This window comes from Mobula birostris, chromosome X, assembly GCF_030028105.1.
Source record: "Mobula birostris isolate sMobBir1 chromosome X, sMobBir1.hap1, whole genome shotgun sequence".
NCBI lineage: Eukaryota > Metazoa > Chordata > Chondrichthyes > Myliobatiformes > Myliobatidae > Mobula > Mobula birostris.
Genome location: NC_092402.1, coordinates 82,113,768 through 82,135,770, shown reverse-complemented (window position 1 = coordinate 82,135,770; position 22,003 = coordinate 82,113,768). Strand labels below are relative to the sequence as shown.

The window sequence follows — 22,003 nt, the reverse complement described above, 5'->3', positions numbered from 1 at the left end:
CCATGTCCTGTCCTGAAGTCATGTTATGTCCTGCCTGGTTCTGGGGTCTGAGCCCAAGGCAAGACCCAGATTCTGGGTCCTTGCCCAAACTCAGGCTTGGTCCAAGAACTAGTCTCCTGGTCCTGCTTTCCCTAGCCCAAGTCTGTGTTCTTGTCCCTGCTCCTTGCTTGTATCCTGTCATGTTCCTACTCTAGTCTAGTCAAGTCCTGTTCCTTGTAATTCAGTATTTGGGTCTGCCATCAATGCCCCCATGTGACATGGGAGGTAATTGTGGAGACTAAATGTTATTCTGTGTATGTTAATCTTGGTTTCCACCAATTCTTCCTCGGGGATCTATGAATAAATAACAAATGACAACTTTCTCGCAATACCCTACTGCTCAAGAATGGATAATAATTTTGATCATGAAATAATATCTCATATTTCAGATCTATGGCTCTTAGTGTCTTAACTCCAAATGGCCTATCTGAGGTGTGTACATTGACAAGTGCAAGACTGAACCAAAAGAGAAGGCAATGTTGCCACATTCTATTTCTTGATATGGATGAGTTCATCCTAGCTGGAACTAATAAAGACAGAGCAAGGGGTTCCTGGTTTTGTTTACTATCTGGTTACCACAAGCCCAAAGTGCTGTCTCTTCTCCTCTGCAGTGCCCCCCCCCCCACACACACACCCCCATACACAACTCTTTAATAACCTGTCACAAGCTGGAGGCCGTGCACGCACAAGGAGAAATGTTTTTTTGCACCAGGGTACTGTCACCTAGCACCACCAGGCCAAAGATGGATGAAGTTTGACTCATTTGTTATTTTTTTTTCTTTATGACTAAAGAGCCAATCTTCTATCCTTGCTAGTAACTTCCCTGTATTCATCCTTTATATAAGTGATGTGGATACAAATACATAAGGCTTAATCAGATAGCAAAGGAGGTTATCTTGGGTTACAGGGGGATCTTGATCAGGAAAGGGAAGTGGGCTGAGGAAGTAAGTGTGAAATGATGAAATTTGGAAAGTCAAACCAGCATTGGACTTGTACTATGAATGCAAGGGTGTTTTCAGCATAATGGAATAGAAGGACTTAATAGTTAAGTGCAAGGTTCATTGAAAGCAGCATCACAAGTACACAGGTAGACAGGGTGGTGAAAAAGGCATTCAGCATGCTGGCTTTCATAAGTCAGGGCACCAAGTACGTGAGTTGGGATATTATGTTGCAATTGTATAAATCATTGGAGAGACCCCACTTGGAATACTGTATGCAGTTTTGGCCACCTGGTTAAGATGTGGTTAAACTGGAAAGAGTGCAGAAAAGATTTACACAGATGTTGCCAGGATGAGAGGGTCTGGGTTACAGGGAGATTTTTACCAGATGAGGTTTTTATTCCTTAGAATATAGGAAAATGAGGGGTGATCTTTTAGAAATGTTTAAATGGATGGTAACAGTCTTTTCCTCAAGGTAGGGGGGAACTAAGGAGACACAGGTTTAGGGCAAGAGGGGAATGATTTAACAGTGATCTGAAGGGCAACATTTTGATGCAGGAGCAGTGATGCATGGAATGAGCTATTGGAAGCAGTGGTTGATGCAAGTGCTGCAGTATTATTTAAGAGGCACTTGGATAGGTACATGGAGTGGCAGGGCTTGGAGGGGCATGGACCAATTGGGATTAAATTGGGATCAGCTAGGTACTGACCATAGTCAGCATGGACTGGTTGGCTGAAGGGCTTGTATCCACATTGTAGTTCTCTGTAACTCTATGATTCTAATAAGTGCTTTCCTTGCAACTGATACCCACATACTGCAAATGAACGAATTGAGTGTCATTCTACAATCTTTAGCTGGAGATGTGCATGACTGTTTCCCTGTCAGAACAAACCAGCATAGAAGGGAAGACATAAGCCAAAAGAGGTCCAGGTAGATCAGTGCATTAATTTCTTCTAATTGGGTCCTGCTGCAGGGTTTTATCCCAGAACATCGACACTCTTTTCCTCATACAGATGCTGCTTGACCCATTGAATTCCTCCAGCAGATTGTTTGTTGCTGCAGATTCCAGCGTCTGCCATCTCTTGTCTCCATTAATATCTTTCTTTCTCTAAGCATTCCAAGGTGATTCACAGACTCACCTCTCCTTTCCCCATCTGGGACTGCTTGCACTCACCTTTATTCATTCAGAAGTGTGGAATGAAACAAAGGTCTGAGTTCCAGATTCAAACTGTGGCTAACTCTGAATGAATTATTTCAGCCAAGGTGATATATAATTGTGACCATTTTGCAACAGTGAGGGTCCATTGTTATCCAGTGTAAGCACTATGTAAGGCTCAGCTGTTAATGTTTCCTTACCCAGGTGGGTTATGGGCTTTGGGGATTTTACAGCAATGATGTAGACATTGGCCTTTGGAAATAAAAGTACTATTAATCTGGTATTTGAATATTTACTACTGAACAAGAAGCAAAGATATCCTTTAAGTTCTTTGACCTATCGCACAAATTATCCATCAGTATTTGGTAACAGGAAATGGGCTTCTTAATTAAGAGGAGAAAATAATTGATCAATACAAAATTTCAGCTTTTTTCCTTCAAAAATGACAGTTGATTTACACTGTTTAATATTTATGATTCTCAGTCTTGTTCTGACCTTGGTGTTTGGATTTGCATAATCTTATTTAAATATTTCATATAAATTAAAATTATGTCTAACTTTATGTTTGTGTTAGAAATCTGATGGGATCATATTAGTACTGACCTCCCTAATAGACTGCTCGTTCCCTAGGCAATGGAGAGGTAAGGAACAAAGGTCTGGGGAATAAGCACTCAATGTACAGGGGTCATTATTCTGCTGCTGTTACTGCTCAGATGCACTCCCATTAAAGCACAACTTATGGCAGCATTCCCATTTAATCACAAGTGAGCTGGTGTCTCAAATATTGTTATGCTCAGTTAGGTGAATTGCTAAAAATGCATTGGTCCCTTGTACTGCTGTCTCTGGGTTTGGGAATGCAATGCTCCTGGAGACACACGAGTCCAAAGATGCTAGAATATGGAGCATCAAACGAGATGAAAGGGCATGACCTGAACCATTCACTGTCCATTTCCCTCCATAGATGCTGCCTGGCATGCTGAATTCCTCCAGCATCTTGTTTGTTGCTTGTGCTATTTTTGGCCTGAGGTCCCTGCTTGGTAAGTGACAGACAGCTATCTCAACAGAGTACTCCTGTGTCACTGCCAGTCTGCTGTCTACTGGCTTGTCCAAGCATTAATTGAGATGGAGCTATCAACAAAACATCATTTATTGTAGGTATTAACTCTCAACTAACAAAAGTGGCTGGTACAATAATGTATCAAAATATACATCACATGGTACACACTGCAGTTCTTAAAGGTGCACCCTCACCTCTTTGTATTGGCTTATTATTTTACATGTACTGAGATAGTGGAAAAACTTGCATACTGTTCATACAGATCAAATCATTACATAGTGCATTGCAGTAGAACAAGGAAAAACAAAGTGTAACAGTTACCGAGAAAGTGCAGTGCAGGTAGACAAAGTACAAGATCATGATGAGGTGGATTGTGAGGTCGAGGGGACACCCCCCCCCCCCCCCCATTGATCTCCATATTCAAGAGCAGGGATGTGATGCTGAGGCTTTGTAAGGCACTGGTGAGGCCTCACCTTGAGTATTGTGAACAGTTTTGGGCCCCTCATCTAAGAAAAGATGTGCTGACATTGGAGAGGGTCCAGAGGAGGTTCACAAGGATGATTCCAGAAATGAAAGGCTTATCATATGAGGAATGTTTGACAGCTCTGGGTCTGTACTCGCTGGAATTTAGAAGGTTGAGGGGGAATCTCATCAAAACCTTTTGAATGTTGAAAGACCTAGACAGAGTACATAGAACATAGATAACCTACAGCACAATACAGGCCTTTCAGCCCACAAAGCTGTGCTGAATATGTCCTTGCCTTAGAAATTACCTAGGGTTACCCATTGCCCTTTTTTTTTTAAAAAAGCTCCATATACAGCAGATATGAAAAGGATCTTTCCCATGGTGGGGGAGTCTAGGACAAGGGAACACAGCCTCAGGATAGAGGCATGTCCATTTAAAACAAAGATGCAGAGAAATTTCTTTAGACAGAAGGTGGTGATTTTGTGGAGTTTGTTACCACAGGCAACTGTAGAGGCCAGGATGTTGGGTGTAATTAAAGCAGGGAGTCATAGGTTCTTGATTGGACAAAACATCAAAGGTTACAGGGAGAAGGCAGGGAAGTGGTGAGGAGGGGAAAAAAGGAAGGGGGAAAATGATGGAGCAGACTCAATGGGCCAAATGGCCTAATTCTGCTCCTATATCTTATGGTCTTATATTCTTATATGCAGTGTGTTGGATGCAACTGATAACCTCATTGCCCCACTTCTCCCAAACCCTGGCCACTCTTTACAGAATTCATCACACATGAGAATTTAGTGAATCTCCTAGCAGCAAGCTCACAACCAGTTGTACCTTGGCCTCCCCACACTTTCACTTGCCTTTGTATGAGCTGGCTCAAATCTAGGGCCTCGCTTGTTTTCCTTTGATTTTAGTTTATTAGTTATAAAAATATTGGAGATGAGGATACAAGGATTTTTGGCTAGGCATTGTCCTGGGTGTAAGGGGTCACCTGTTGATATCCCAGACCCAGACACACACCAAAATAAAGTGGCAGTATTGGGGAAGGATATGATTGAATGGCAAAGTGGTTTAAGGATTGAGTTCAGGTTCAATAAGGGAAAGGTAGTGCTGGGATGGTGGAATACAGTTGGTTGGAGGAGTGTAGGTTCAACAGATTCAGGGGAGGAAGCTCACAGTTCAAAAGAACAACAATCAGTTTAGTATTATCAAAATCTCATCTTTCTGTTGCAATCTTCAAGGTTTTCCTATCAAGTAGGTCATGTATACTTGGCTTGTCTCAGACTGGCTCACACCACATAACAGTGTGCTGTGAGGCCTCACAAAGGCATTAGGCTTTTGGTTTGAAGATTGTAAAGTTCTTACAAGTACTTCAACCCTGGGCAACAGATGAACATTATTGTCCACTACCATTATGGTGCCTAAGCATGACTGGCTCTTAACAATATTTAAAAATGCAGAATTTCTACATCCAAAGTCTTTTGTTATTTGAGCAATTGTGGACATAAATTGAAATCCTAAGGGTAGCCTGAGTCAAAAGTTTCTGCTGATTTAGTTCTTTTGTCTTTTTTCATCTTCTCTGTATTGCGCTGAGACATGTGGTAATGAAGCTACTGTAATATTCTCTCCTTATTGATTTGACAAGCCTATGGTTCTAGACTGACCTTAAGCAGAATATTTGCTACTGAAGGTCAAACCTCTCAATGTTTTAACAACAGCACTGGAAATATGAAGAGTGTTACAAATTATTAATCTGAGTTTTATCTGTTTAACTGTGGCTGCCCACAACTTCATAAGCATTTGGGAGTGTTTTATTTTACTTCATTACCAATAGGCAATAAATACAACAATAGTTAACTATTTGGTTTATATTATCTAAACTATAAATCTTAAGTTTTCCCCACATGTCAATGAGGGGTTTTAAGGAGATTGTATGGGGTAGAGGGAGAAAAAAATCTCCTTTAGGTTTCTATTCCTCTTTAGTTGAAGTAATATTCTCTTGATGCAGTTCATGTTTCCACTGAAATAGTTCATCAGTCACTGAAAGTAAGCATGCAGAGACAGCAGGCAGTGAAGAAAACTAATGGCATGCTGGCCTTCATAACAAGGAGAGTTGAGTATAGGAGCAAAAAGGTCCTTCTGCAGTTGTACAGGGCCCTGGGGAGACCACATCTGGTGTACTGTGTACAGTTTCAGTCTCCAAATTTGAGGAAGGACATTCTTGCTATTGAGGGAGTGCAGCATAGGTTCATGAAGTTAATTCCCAGGATGGCAGGACTGTCATATGTTGAAAGATTGAAGCGACTGGGCTTGTATACACTGGAATTTAGAAGGACGAGAGGGGATCTGATTGAAACACAAGATTATTAAGGGATTGGACACGCTAGAGGCAGGAGACATGTTCCTGATGTTGGGGGAGTCCAGAACTAGAGGCCACAGTTTAAGAATTAGGGGTAGACCATTTAGAACGGAGTTGAGAAAAAACTTTTTCACACAGTTGTGGATCTGTGGAATGCTCTGCCTCAGAAGGCAGTGGAGGCCAATTCTCTGGATGCTTTCAAGAAAGTTACTTTACTTTATACTTTATTGTCACCAAACAATTGATACTAGAATGTACAATCATCACAGTGATATTTGATTCTGCACTTTCTGCTCCCTGGATTACAAATTAATAGTAAATATTAAAAATTTAAATTATAAGTCATAAATAGAAAATAGAAAAATGGGAAGTAAGGTAGTGCAAAAAAAAAAAAAAAAAAAAAAACCCGAGAGGCAGGTCCGGATATTTGGAGGGTACAGCCCATATCCAGGTCAGGATCCGTTCAGTAGTCTTATCACAGTTGGGGGAAAAAAGCTGTTCCCAAATCTGGCCGTACGAGTCTTCAAGCTCCTGAACCTTCTCCTAGAGAGAAGAGGGACGAAAAGTGTGTTGGCTGGATGGGTCGTGTCCTTGATTATCCTGGCAACACTGCTCCGCCAGCGTGCGGTGTAAAGTGAGTCCAAGGACAGAAGATTGGTTTGTGTGCTGTGCCATGTTCACGATCTTCTGCAGCTTCTTTCGGTCTTGGACAGGACAACTTCCATACCAGGTTGTGATGCACCCTAGAAGAATGCTTTCTACGGTGCATCTATAAAAATTAGTGAAGGTTTTAGGGGACAGGCCAAATTTATTTAGCTTTCTCAGGAAGTAAAGGTGCTGGTGAGCCGCCTTGGCAGTGAACTCTGGTTGGTTGGTCCAAGTCAGGTCATTTGTGATGTTAGATAGAGCTCTTAAGGCGGGAGGATGGGAGAGCGGCATGCCATGCATGCGCAGCCCTCTGGTGAAAATGATATCGTTTCTGTAAAATAGGGGCCGTGGACAATTCTGATTTGATGGAGACAGACGTGAAAGCACAGAGGAACATCTGAAGAAATTTCTGAAACGCCAGTTTGCTGCTGCTGTTACTGCGCAATCGGGAATCTTCCGGAGGGAAGGCCTCAAAATCCCCGGCTTTGCCTGCTGCTGGCAACCAAGATTGAGGTCAAATCCTTCGGATAGAGATGGCGCTCAGTGTTGGAGGGCTGATCAGAGGCTGGAAGTTTTCGGATGACTCTGAGTCGGACTGTGGTCGGGCATTGCAGGGAGAGTTTTCTTTCTTCCTTCTGTCTGCGTGAGTTGTGGGACATTTGAGAGACTTTGAACTTTTTACTATGCTCATGGACTGTTCTCCATCAAGTTATGGTATTGTTGCACTGTTGTAACTATATGTTATAATTGTGGTTTTAGTTTTTTCAGTCTTGGTCTGTCCTGTGTTTTGTGACATCACACCGGAGGAAATATTGTATCATTTCTTAATGCATGCATTACTAAATGACAAGAGGATTGTGTGTCTTCATAATCTAATGATAGTGGAATCAAAGGTTATGGGGGTAAGGCAGGAACTGGATACTGATTGTGGATGATCAGCCATGATCACTGTGAATGGCGGTGCTGGCTCAAAGGGCCGAATGGCCTGCTCCTGCACCTATTGTCTATTATCACATGGTCCTAATGTCTTAGAAAGGAGGAAAAAAGGAACATGTATTAATAAGTACTAGTACAGTTTCTATATTTTGTATGCTGTAGCTCCTGAGGAGTATTCATGGCATGGATGTGGAGAGAATATTTCCCCTTGTGGCAAAATGTAGAACTGAGATCATTGTTTGAAAGGAACAGCTGTCAGTGATGAGTTTGCTTTTGTCCCAGAGGATTGCAGACATTTGGAACTTCCTTCCCCAGTGGTTTTTGAATCAGGCAGAGATAAATGGATGCTTGATAAGCAAGGGGTGAAAGGTCAATGTGGGTAGAAGGAAATTTGGAATTGATGCTACAGTAAGATTCACCATTGCCTTACTAAATGGTGAAACAGGTTTGAGGAACTGAGTGGCCTAGACCTGCTCCTTTTTCATATTTTCAGTGTTTTCTGGCAGACCTGGCTGGTACAGACATGCAACTAGTAGAGCTTATTCCTCTAGTGCCAAAGACCTGGGTTCAATCCTGGTCACAGGTGTTGTCTGTGTGGTGTTTTTACATTCCCTCTGTGACAATGTGGCTTTCTTTCAGCTGTTCTGGTTTCTTCTGGATCCCAAAGATAAGATATATTTAACTGGCTACTACATTCTCCCTGCTGTGGAAGTGGGTGGCAGAATCTGGGAAGCGTGCAGTGCAAAATGATGCCATTGGTGGGGGGGGGGGGGGGGGGTGAATAAAACAGGCTAGGATAGTGTTACTGTAAAAATGGGTGTATGATACTGGGTGTGGATTTGGTGGGCTGAAGGAGTTTTCCTGCTGTGTATATATATCTCTCTGTCTCTCTCTCTCTGTCTCTCTCTCTCTGTCTCTCTCTCTCTGTCTCTCTCTCTCTGTCTCTCTCTCTCTGTCTCTCTCTCTCTCTCTGTCTCTCTGTCTCTCTGTCTCTCTGTCTCTCTGTCTCTCTGTCTCTCTGTCTCTCTGTCTCTCTGTCTCTCTCTGTCTCTCTCTGTCTCTCTCTGTCTCTCTCTGTCTCTCTCTGTCTCTCTCTGTCTCTCTCTGTCTCTCTCTGTCTCTCTCTGTCTCTCTCTGTCTCTCTCTGTCTCTCTCTGTCTCTCTCTCACTATAATGCTCATGACACTTCTGATTTTGTGACACTGCATCATGGACACTGACAGGTCATCAGAGATTGTGTTCATGTACTATGGAAGGGCTTGAAACTGTAAGATTTGGTTAAGAATTCTTCCACAGAACTGAGGTGGACCTCTGAAGCTTCACATACATTGTGGAGGTTTTTCCAACTTGTTCTATCTAACTGAAGCAAGTGAAGTTATGCACAAAGAACTGGCAATGTTCTGATACTTTTGGTTCTTTTCCCAAGTAATGATCCTTTGCTATCAACAGTAAGTGCTGATCTGTTCCATCACCCTCTTACTGCTTGATGTCCTTCTAAAGAGGCCTTCAGGGAATCAGCAGGCATTGAAATTCTTAGATTTCTTCCTCAGAGATACTGAAGGTGATTGTAGTGGTCCAAATTCCAAGCATAAAGCAAGTGTGAAAACTCAGATATTCTGGGCATACCTAGCCCAATACTGGGACTTAGTCGATTTGTACATACACCCATAACTTGGGAAATTTAGAAATGAGAAAATGGAATAGTGGAAACCAGTAATACTTATGGTCTCATAGTCTAAACCAAAAAGAGCCTCAAACCAACTCTGAATGTATTCCATAAAACCAAGTCTAATTGTAATCCAACTGAAATTTAAGCACATGTCAGTAGGTGTTAGTGATTAGCAATAGAACTTTCCCCTCCTCTCCCTAACTAATAGATGCTAATTTTTTTTTTTTTTTTTTTTTTTTTTTTTTGTACCTCCATGATCAACTGAACATGGAATCAGGTTAAGGTATCTTTGGTAACAAACAATCTGCAAGGAGAACTCAACAGGTCAAACAGCATCTGTGGGAGGAAAAAAATGTCGACATTTCAACTCAAAACCCTGCATTACTCCTGTTTGTCGCTCCAGATACCAACAACTGCAGTCTTGTGTGTCTCCAACTTTGGACAGCTCAGAGATGACGTAGAAACTTAGGAACATTTCTGCAGGTAATTTTCCTGACACTGTACATCCAATTCTAGCTGAATTAAAAATAAACAAGATAAAGTCCAGGCTTGTGTTTGGTTTACACAGCTATTGGGTTGCCACAGATGGCCACTTTGACAGTGAATGAATGTAATGATAGGTGATTGACAGATTTGACTACACTGAAAGGAAAGCAGGCTAAGTCACCCAGAAAAAAAACTGGACCTAAAGGTAACACAAATGTAACACTCAGCTCTATCAACCCATGTTCGTCTAGGGGAAACCACTGTCTGCCCGCCAAACTGTCTCATGTTTGCGTAGATGCTGTGTAATGCACTCCAGTACAAACCCACAGCATAAAATATCAATCAGTACACAAGGTACATTGAAACAATTACACTTTACAAATTTTACTGTGACTATGGGGTTAGTAGAGAAACAAAAGTATAAAATAAAAAGGCACCAAGAATAGGGTTTATACAGTTCATGCACAACGTTGGAGCTCATGCAATATCCTCGATCCACCATAGGATTTCCTCTGAACTCCACAACCCTCAGACTGGGACCAACCACGGTGGTCTACCAGAGTGCGTCCCGCATGTCCTTCCTCTTCGCCTCTTGCTGATCTCCCGCACACTCACCCAGGTTCCCACACTGTCATCATGGTTTGAGCCATGCCCGGTTTGAGCTTTGACTGCCATGGCCCACACGCTCCTGTTTCAGGTCAAGTGGATCAATTCATTAGTATTCATTTCTAGTTCTCTGGCTGCTGTCTCCATCATTTGTCTTTGTCTTCCTCTTGCTTTCTTCCCTTCAATCTTTCCCATAATTACCATGCATTTTCTTTTTCAATCTTTTTATTAATTTCATAAAATAGAAACAAAACATAGCAATAATACAAATAGTAGGAGATACATTGTTACACTTAAAATAGGTAATTGTAAGACCAAATAGTATAAATTAACAAAGCTCCCAATCGTTGTAAAAATAGCAATGAATAATACAAAGCAAAAATAAAACTGGAAAAAATCATGAAGAAAAAAAACCAAACCCCATCCCCCAAAGAGGAGCATCCTAACTCCTCTTTCCTAATCACATGTCCAATGAAGTTACGTTGCCTTTTCATGATCTCATACATTATTTTTTGTTTTCTGTTCATGATATTCTTTGTATCCTTCTCAAAAACCACATCTCTACCTCTACAATTGGTTTCCTCATGTTACTAGATATTGTCTAACATTCTGAGCCATATAACATAACTGGATAAACATAACATTTCAGTACTCAGAGGCAGGTTGTCATGCCTAGTTTAGTATTGGTTGGTATACTCTTCATTCTCGTAAAGGTGCCTTTTGCCATCCCTATTCTTTAGATGTCCATGTCGCACCTGTCATCTGATGTCACCCAGCTTCCTACGTAGCAAAAGTTCCTTACTTGTTTTGTCTTCCCCATTTATTCTCAGCCTGCAGATAGGATTCTCCTTTTTGGATATCACCATACATTGTCTTTTTGCAATTGATAGCTAGGCCATTTTTGCACTTTCTTCAACAATTATATCAATTAAGTTTTGTATTCTTCCTCTGTACTTGCAATTAAGTGTCATCTGCATATCTGAAATTATTGATGTTTTCACTGCCAACTGAGTCCCAAGATGTCTCTTATTTTTTTGTAATATTGTTTCCCTGTACACATTAAATAAATCGGGAGAAAACACACCCGTGTCTAACGCCTCTCTTGATTTTCATCAACTGACTCACTTCTCCATCTATTCTTACAGCGGTAGTTTGTTCCCAGTGCAGATTTCTGACTAGGTGGAGGTCTTTTGAATCTAGATCTAGAGTTTTCTGTAACATTTCAAATAACTTATTGTGCTTCACTTTATCAAATGCTTTTGTGTCGTCAATTAAAACAAACAAATCTTTTTGCACTTGAATAGCTTGTTCTGATAGTATCCTTAACATCAATATTGTGTTTCTTGTACCTTTTGTCTTTCACAAACCCACATTGTTCTTTACCTATTTCAGCGTGTATCTTACTTTCAGCTCTCATCATCAAAATTCTTAGAAGTATCTTGGTGATATAACTCATTAAACTTATGGTCCTATGTAATTCATATTCTTTTGCTCCAGGTTTCTTAGGAAGAGTGATAAATAATTTTTTTTAATCTCTTGTATTATTCCAGTCTCATAAATGTCATTGATTAAATCAGTAAGGTTTTTCAATTCCATAATCTTCAAGAGCAATAATTTGTTCTATTACCAATTCATCAGGACCTGCTGCCTTTCCTTTCCTTCATCTTATTTATTGCATTACGAACTTCAGATTTTAAAATACTTGGACCTTCAATGCTTTTCTTAATTTCTGGTTTTTTGCCTCTATCGTCTTCAAACAATTCCTGAACATAGTCCATCTGTTCATAATCTCATCTTTTTCCATGATAATGGTACCATCCTTTGCTTTCAGACATCCACCTGAAGAACAGAAGAGCTTTTTACCAGTGATATTCTTGATTTGCTGATGTAACCTTTTTGGATCAGTAATAGGGATTCTTTCTCTTTGCTCACATTCCTGGTTTAACCATTCTTTGACTTTTTGACATAAGCTTTTAACTTTTTTATCTAAGGACTTGTATTCTATAGGATTTGCTTTCTTCCATTAGATATTTGATTTCATCTGTCATCCATTTATTCTTTGTGCTTTTTCCTTTCTTAGGAATCACTGACCTTGCTGATTCTACTGAGGTATCCTCTAGAGTTAAATTTCATTTCTACATGATTGCTATCATCTTCAACAGATTCTATTTCTAGACTTTGAAATCTATTCCTTACTTCAATTGTAAATTTTTGTCTTAAATTAATTAATTGCAAGTAGTCAAGGGATTGTTCAGGTTTTTGCTTTAGTTTTTAAAGTTTTACTTTTACATGACATACTGGGTTATGGTCACTATTACAGTCTGCACCTGGATATGTTTTGCATTGAGTCACTGAGTTTCTAAAGCTTTTGTTTATGGTAATAAAATCAATTTGATTTCTAGTGTTATCACCTGGACTTTTCCAGGTTCACAAGCGTCTCGGGTGTTTTTTAAAGTAGGTATTCATAATGACCTGATTATTTATCTTGCACCATTCTACCCATTTCTCACCTCATTTCTTTCCCCTAGTCCAAATTTTCCTATGGTATTTCCATCAGCACCTTGTCCTACTTTAGCATTTAGATATCCCATGACAATAACAATATCTAGAGATTTGCATCCATTCTTTGCTTGTTCATGCTCTTAGAATTTATCTATATCCTCATTTGTTCCATTTGTTGGTGCAGATACTTGTATAATTGCTAAATCAAATGGTTGTCCTCTGAATCTAACAAGGAGCATTCTTTCTGATATTGCCCAATGTCCTAAAACACTTTTTGCCATGTTTTCATCCATAAGAATTCCTACTCCATTAATATGGGATGTTCCCCAAGAATAAACTAGTGTTTTATTTCTATTCTGACATGTTCCAGCACCTATCCAACGAACTTCACTAATTCCCATGATGTTAATCTTTAGTCTTTCCATTTCACTTATCACATTATCCAATCTTCCTGCTTGATACAGGGTTCTTGCATTCCAAGTGGCAATAACTTTCTTTTGTGTTACTTGAATTTTATGGGCAGTAGCTTGATGACGGTCGGGGATCCCCTGCTGACCAGAATTAACCCTACCGAGCGAAGCATCTTCAGAATTGTCTTGAAGATCCTCGACGCTGTTGTTTGATACATTTTGTGAGTTTGACCATGGTTTTCTTAGCAAATAGATTCTAGGAAACCTTGTATCTAGCAACGGTGGTTTGCTATTGGCTACCGTTGGGAGAACTAAAGAAGTCGCCATTTCTCTTCCCAAATGTTCATCTGCCTGTACTATAGCTGTTGACATTTGAGGTCCTAGCTCATCTGCCTTCTCCATAAGTTCAGTTATTGAACCTGCTGGATCTGCCGTTGGCCTTTGCTTGTATCCTGAGCAGGAACCCTTGCAGGTGCTACTGTTCTGGGTCAGAGTGGCCCTAGGAGCAATGAATGACTAAGGGGTAACTCCACTTTCCCCAGAGCTCAAAGTCCCCAATCAGACCCTCATCACTGGTTGCAGTTTAGAGTCATACCCAGGACAAACATATAGAAACATATCCCACACATACAGATAGAATAACATGACTTCCATTGGTTAGTTCCCCATTATCTATAATTATAACCCAAACATTTCAGCTACAAAGAACATTACCTCATCAGTTAACATTAGAGAAGCCATTTTATTATTAGCAGTTAACAGTTACCATTAGTTAATATTACTGAGAACCCTACACAAGGAACAACTTTTTCATGCAGAGTGTCATAAAATTCACTGCCCGATGAGCATTGGAACAGATCAGTACTTGAAGGAAAAATAATTTCAAGGGAATAGAGGAATGGGAGTAGTTGACAAGACAAGAGCTAGCAAATGATTAGATGAGCCTAAGAGTCTCTTTGCTTCAGTGATTCTGTAATTCTACTTTCAAGATGCTTTATGGCCATAGTTACTTTGAACTAACGAATGGGCTTTGCTCTAGCAGCTACTCAGAGCAACCATTCTTGCCTTCCTTGAAATAATCTGGTAGGTATCTCCTTTGTAGGGGGGTTTGCTGTGATAGAAATGACAACATACTGCCACTCTTTGCTGACGGACATTGAATATGGGAAAGATAAGCTCCATTGCTAGACAGTGCTTTGTCAATTATAAAATAAATTCTGGGAATGGCCCTCCATACTTCAGTCTTCCGTCAAGTATTGCCACATCTGAATGGGTATTTGACTTCCCCTTTCTGGTAACTATTTGGTTTCTGACATTTTTTTGTAATTGTGTCATAAAAAGGATCTGACCAAAAAATATGGAGATCTAGGCCCAGGACAAAAGTTGGATGAAGGGTGGGAATCTGTTCCTTCAGACTATTAAAATAAATTTTCAGCTAAAATTTATAGGACACTGGTTGTAAAATGTTGTATAAAGGACTATAGAGACTTTCTCCATGAATAGATGTTGTATCTTTATGCAGGGCCTGAGATGCATGATATGTTTATAATGGCTGTCACTAGCAATGCCTTACACCAGTGTGGCATTCACTGCGGTCTTCAGTCCAGCTCAAATTTAGAGATCTCAAGTTTTACAAGCTTCGTAGGTTGATTAAGTATCAAGAAGACTTGACTTGCTGTGTGACTGTACTGAAAATAAATTTAAAGAAAAACTTTTTACCATTACTCTTAATCCATTTAAATTGGTCAGACACTCCTTACTTTATATTTATAAAAAAAAAGTATATCCCTACAACATGGACAATCTGCAAGTGTCCCAATGGAAATCCAAGTTGCAGACATTGTAGAAGTGTTAGAAATGGGGCAGTCTATGCCATTTCAAGCTGATAAATGCAGGAGCAATTCTCAATGGAAATCCATAATTCATTCTAACAGGGTTCTCTTAATATTGAGATTATATTTACACTGCTTCCTATGTGCATAACTGAGATGAATGTGTGGCACTCAAAAGAATGAAATATTGTGCTCAAGTTGGCTACATTCTGAGATGTATTTTCATCAGCTCAAAAAATGGTTTTCAAAAAATATCTCTACCCTTTTATTTCCAGAGAATTTAATTTCTCCTTTCCTGCTATTCTCCTGATCCTAAGGTCTAAACTAATCAAGTAACCAAAGAATGTAATTCTAGATCAGTGAATTTCAGATCAAAAGGCAGAGGAAATCTAATAATACTCTGATATTCAGCACCCAGAGGACTGTGGTGATGCCTGACTGGCAGAATTTCCACACCACTGGACATTTCTCCTTTTAATAGCCCATTGCACTCTTGTTTCACTTTTTTAGTGTTATAGTGTTGTCTAATAAATATTCCAATGACATGGGTGGCTTTAAAGGGTGCATGGTGCATAGAAAAATTGCCTCTTGTGAGTTTGAAAAGTGTTGGAAATAGGACCCCAGTGAGTTAAATGCATGTGTAAGAAATGATAAACCAATACAATTTCTGAACAGTTCCATTTTATCTTCAGTTAGATATGTATATGTCACCATATAAAGTGGATTCTAGTTAATTTAGACACATCAGGAATAGAACATTTTTGCCTAATTAAGCAGCTGCCCCAATTAGTCAAATTTTCATGAAAATAGTTCAAATGTATAAAAACTACAAAACTGATTAACAAATTGTGTATTTAAATGAAACAGAACAAATTAGAACACTACTAATACTACTACAGAACTATAAAACTGTAGGAAAAATGAACAATATCACTGTAGCTACTAAGTGTAGATAATGCAAACACAAGGAAATCTGCAGATGCTGGAGTTTCAAGCAACACAAAAAATTGCTGGTGAACACAGCAGGCCAGGCAGCATCTCTAGGAAGAAGTACAGTCAATGTTTTGGGCTGAGACCCTTCATCAGGACTAACTGAAAGAAGAAGAGCTAGTAAGAGATTTGAGAGGGGGAGGGGGAGATCTGAAATGATAGAAGCCAGGAGGGGGAGGGATGAAGCCAAGAGCTGGACAGGTGATTGGCAAAAGGGGTATGAAAGGATCATGGGGCAGGAGGCCCAGGGAGAAAGAAAAGGGGAGGGGGGGGGGGAAGCCCAGAGGACAGGCAGGGGGTGTAGTGAGAGGGACAGAAGGAGAAAGAGAATGTGTGTGTGTATATAAATAAATAACAGATGGGGTATGAAGGGGAGGTGGGGCATTAACAGAAGTTAGAGAAGTCAATGTTCATGCCATCAGTTTGGAGGCTACCCAGATGGAATATAAGGTGTTGTTCCTCCAACCTGAGTGTGGCTTCATCTTTACAGTAGAGGAGGCCGTGGATAGACATATCAGAATGGGAATGGGATGTGGAATTAAAATGTGTGGCCCTGGGAGGTCTTGCTTTCTCTGGCAAACAGTGTAGGTGTTCAGCGAAACTGTCTCCCAGCCTGCGTTGGGTCTTGCCAATATATAGAAGGCCACATCGGGAGCACCGGACGCAGTATATCACCCCAGCCGACACTCAGGTGAAGTATCACCTCACCTGGAAGGACTGTCTGGGGCCCTGAATGGTGGTGAGGGAGGAAGTGTAAGGGCATGTGTAGCACTTGTTCCACTTACAAGGATAAGTGCCAGGAGGGAGATCAGTGGGGAGGGATGGTGGGGGCGAATGGACAAGGGAGTCGCGTAGGGAGCGATCCCTGTGGAAAGTGGGGGGGGAGGAGGGAAAGATGTGCTTAGTGGTGGGATCCCATTGGAGGTGACAGAAGTTACGGAGAATTATATGTTGGACCTGGAGGCTGGTGGGGTGGTAGGTGAGGACCAGGGGAACCCTATTCCTAGTGGGGATGGAGTGAGAGCAAATGTACGTGAAATGGGGGAGATGCGTTTGAGAGCAGAGTTGATGGTGGAGGAAGGGAAGCCCCTTTCTTTTTAATAATAAAAAAAAAAGAGGACATCCCCCTCATCCTGGAACGAAAAGCCTCATCCTGAGAGCAGATGCGGCGGAGACAGAGGAATTGCGAGAAGGGGATGGCATTTTTGCAAGAGACAGGGTGAGAAGAGGAATAGTCCAGATAGCTGTGAGAGTTAGTAGGCTTATAGTAGGCATCAGTAGATAAGCTGTCTCCAGAGATTGAGACAGAAAGATCAAGAAAGGGGAGGGAGTGTCGGAAATGGACCAGGTAAACTTGAGGGCAGGGTGAAAGTTAGAGGCAAAGTTAATGAAGTCAACGAGCTCAGCATGTGTGCAGGGAGCAGCGCCAATGCAGTCATCGATGTAGCGAAGGAAAAGTGGGGGACAGATACCAGTATAGGCTTGGAACATGGATATAGCATTGTAGATATTTATAGCTATTTCTAAAATGATTTAGAATTGTAACTTTAAGGTTTGTTTTATTTCTATGATAAATTTGGTGATTTTTTTTTGGAATTTGTTTTAACTTTCTGAATATCACAGTTAATTTATCAATTTTCATGCTAAGAATGCCTTTGGAAGATGAAAGAGGTGACTTCACAGGGTTAATTGGTCTTTGGGGATAGTATTTACATACTTTTAATGTGAAGTGTTTCACTGGTCAGGAATCAGGTGGCTACAGCGGGTAGGTAGAGCATACAGGAAACCAAGTCCACACAGATAATCAAGACCCAATTTACATTATACCTAGATTGATTTCATTTTCTTAATTATTCAGATAATTCTTATCAACTTCCAGATTCTACAACTCACTTACACACTTATGTTAATTTACAATGGGCAATCAACCTACTGATCACCGTGTCTTTGGGAGGTGGGAACAAATTGGACCATCAGGAGGAGACCCATGTGGTCACAGAGAATGCATGAATAATCGACCAAAACTGGTCTTTAGTTCATATGCTGGAAAATATTATTCCATTTTAAGCGTCTATATCTTAGAAGCTAATGCCAGGGATGAGAAGTTCTTTCTGAGTGGCTAACTATTCTGAGCCTGTTTTCACCAGAGCAGCAAATATTGAAATGAAATCTGACACTGGTTCAAAATGACATGGAACTTTATGGTAAATTGTTAAAATATTTCTGTGTGGCCTAATCAGGCTGATCGCTGCTTGTGAAACTTGTTGAAATAAAGTAAAAATAAATAATTTCCCACCAAAGATCCCCTCCTGCCACTTTCTCAATGACAATGTTGGTGCCTAAGTTTCCAAGTCTGGAATTTGAGGTAGGTGTGATTAAAACTGGGCATTCCCTCACCAGTAAATGGAACGAAAAGGAAGTTTCTTCAATCCTTGAATGGTTGGCTCATACTCAGTCCCATTTCCTTGCATGGAAATTTAATTGCAAAGTCCTGTTTTTCTAGCATTATTAAATAGAAATCACTTTTATTTCCTTACAATAATGTCAATGAAAAACTACTTTGGGGCAATGTCAGGAACCAGTCCTGGGAACAACACTTCCTATGGCTATATTAGCCTGAGAACGCTCAATCTCATCTGATTTGGAATCTAAGCAGGCTTAGGCCTGGTTAGTACTTGGGTGGGAGACCCCCTGGGAATATCACGTGCCATAGGCTGTTTGTCCACACAAGGGGGTGCTCTTTATTGGTGGGCACTCCTGATAAATTGGGCCCTGCAGGGCATTTACTGATGGGGACACCTCAAGTAAAATGTGTGACTTCCTTTCATTCTTTACACATTTGCACTTCACCAGCATCTCATATTGCCTCTAATCTCCATCAGGCACCCTGCACCTCCTGATTTGCTGCCAATCCTGTGATATCTTACCCTGATAATAAAGATACTCCCTCATTCACCCAACTACCAGATTTTTTCATTTAACTGTGCAAATGTTAAACTTATGATTTCCCCACCACCCTTATCACCAAATGTACTGTCCACCTGTAACAGGTAACCTCTCCTTGAGCATTCTATTCCCAACCTGTCCCTCTCGCCATGTTCTGACCTGCAGGGCTCTAATTCCAATCCTATCTACCAATCCTAATACAGGCTCAAGTAGGTGTGTGGCCTTGGATATCCCTGCTTTCCCAATCCTTGTCTGTGAAAGGAATGCCCTGTGACCCACGTCCAGTTCTGTGCAATGACCAGCCATTGCATCATGGGTAGAATGAAGTTTCCAGCACAGGACCAAAAACCAATGCTCTGATTGGCAGCACATGTTCTACCAACCTTGATGGTGCTGAAGAGCCTCTAGGACCAGTGGCTTACAAACACCACCCCCGATGTATGCTTGTTGTCTAAAGTACTGGAGAGGAATAATATTTAAATTGGGAAAACAAATACAGAACATGAACCAAGCTGAGCAAAGTCATCAAGTTGTAAGCTCAGCCAGCTCCATCTGGTCACTAGCCTCCCGAACATTGAGGACATCTTCAAAAGTCAATAGCTCAAGAAGGTAGTATCCATAATTAGGAACTCTCACCATCCAGGATATACCTTCTTATTACTATCATCAGGGGGAGGTAGGGGTGGCTGAAGATGCACATTCAACACTTTAGAGACAGTTTCTTCCCGTCTGCCATCAGGTTTCTGAGTGGACAATGAACCCCTGTCCACTACCTCACTATCTTTTTGCACTTGTTTATTTTTTATATTTCTTATTGCAACTTTTTAAAAAAATTTATTGTAGTGTACTGATGCCACAAACAATAAACTTCATGACATAGTGTCTCAGTGATAATAAACCTGGTTCTGAGATGCAGAGTTCACTGAAGTCATTCCATAAACTGGAATCCGAGCAATTAATTGCTGTCTTAATCAGTCAAGTTCTTTAATCATATTTCATGAGGTAAGATTTATAATGCTACTTATTTAAAGCTATTGTCTTCAAAATGTCTGGTCTAGACATCAAAGATTCTAATGTTAGTGTCTGAACCTTTGTTTATTTCCTTTAATGTTGTATATTTTGTATACAGCTCGAATCAAATGCCTAGTTGTGCGTTACATTGCTAATGTAAATAGACAGCATATAGTTTGAAATAAAATGCATTAAGACTCTTAAGGTAACCTATCTTGCAGTAATTCAGTGATTGAACTATGCATTGTAAGTAGTCTTCAGGCTAGGCATTTGACCCTCGTGTTATTTATAGGTAAAGAATCAAGACTGTGTGTGGACCACCCACAGAGATTGAATGTTAAGGTGCACAATAGGCTTCCATTGTTATCACTATCAATCCTGTTCTAATAATATGCATTAAGTACATTGTTTCAATATTTTTCTTAGCTTCAGTTACTTTCCAGTTTTTCCCATTAGTTTCAGCAGCTGCAAGGCTCTGCCGAGTAGTTCAAAAAGCTGCAGAAATTGTTACTTTGAAATCTGGGGCCTATGTCATATGGTGATATAGATGAGCAGACATCATCATAAGAGTTTATCTTGACATTGGTACAAATGCCCCCAGACCAGGAGCCCTCCAAATATTTCCTCCACCTAAGAGGCAACTGAGGCCAGATGTAGAACTCTATGTACCAGCGTGGTCAAGATCAGCTTGTGCCACAGGTAATATCAATGCTAGTTGTTCACGGCAACAATCAGGGCAGGTCAGATTCAATTGTCTTGGCGAGATAGCTGAACTATTGCCACAGCCACACTTTTGTTCAGCCTGGAGGGCTGATTTCATTGGGGACCTTGAAATCTCAGCCATCTGGTGTAAACAAGTAGGCTGTGACTGGGCCTCAGGTGGTCAATCCTGAATACACATACCTGACAGCTGTGCCGCTGATGCCTTCAGAATCTGAGTCAAAGCTCGAAACTATCTTTAAATATCTTTGATAAGATTCAGAGAAGTTAAGTAATTTAAAAAATAACATTTATTAAAAAGATAAATGTCATAATTAATGAACTTAATTAGCACCTTTAATTTTCTGAAACTAATTAAACTTTTTGATCAGAGTCAACAACTTCCTTCAGATGTGCAGGATCTAATCATGTTTACCAGCTTTACTTCAGCTGCAGATCCCTGTACTCGGCTGTTGTGCTGGTATCTGACCTTTGGCATCACCCGCAGTTTCATAAATATCTTGAGCTAATGCACTAAAAGCAAGGGTAGAAAAGATGACCTTACTTAAATGGAATGAGGTATTTGTAATAAAAGCATAAACTAAGTGGACAACACTCACTGGAATGACCCATAAGACATAGGAGCAGAATTAGACCATTTGTCCCATTGAGTCTGCTCTGCCATGTCATTGTGGCTGATCCAATTTTCCCTCTTGGCTCCCAATCTCCCGCCTTCTCCCCGTATCCCCTCATGCCCTGACTCATCAAGAACCTATCAAGCTCCACCTTAAATACACTCAGTGACCTTGCCTCCACAGACATCTGTGGCAGCAAATTTCATTGATTCACCACCCTCTGGCTAAAGACCCCCCCACCATAGGAAACACCCTCTCCAGATCCACTCATTTGATAAATTTCAATAACATCCCTGCTCTCCTCCCCCCCCCCCCCCGTATTCTTCGAAACTCCAGTGAATACAGGCCCAGAGCCATCAAAACTACTCATACTTTAACCCTTTCATTCTTGTGAACCTTCTCTGGACCCTCTCCAATGTCAGCACATCTTTTTTTCACAAGGTGCCCAAACTGCTCACAATGCTCTAAGTAAGGCTCTATCAGTGCCTGAAGTACAGCACAGAAACAGGCTCTTCAGCCCATCTAGTTCATGCCAAAATCATTTAAACTGCCTAATCCCATTGCCTGCACCAATACCAGAGACCTCCATACCCCTAGCATCCATGTGCCTATCCAAATTT

At 40.7% G+C, this 22,003-nt stretch overlaps 1 pseudogene; it reads left to right on the top strand.

Annotated features, from left to right (window-relative positions):
- Positions 1-18,690: 18,690 nt before the first annotated feature.
- Positions 18,691-18,808, top strand: LOC140191956 (5S ribosomal RNA; annotated as a pseudogene).
- Positions 18,809-22,003: the final 3,195 nt, after the last annotated feature.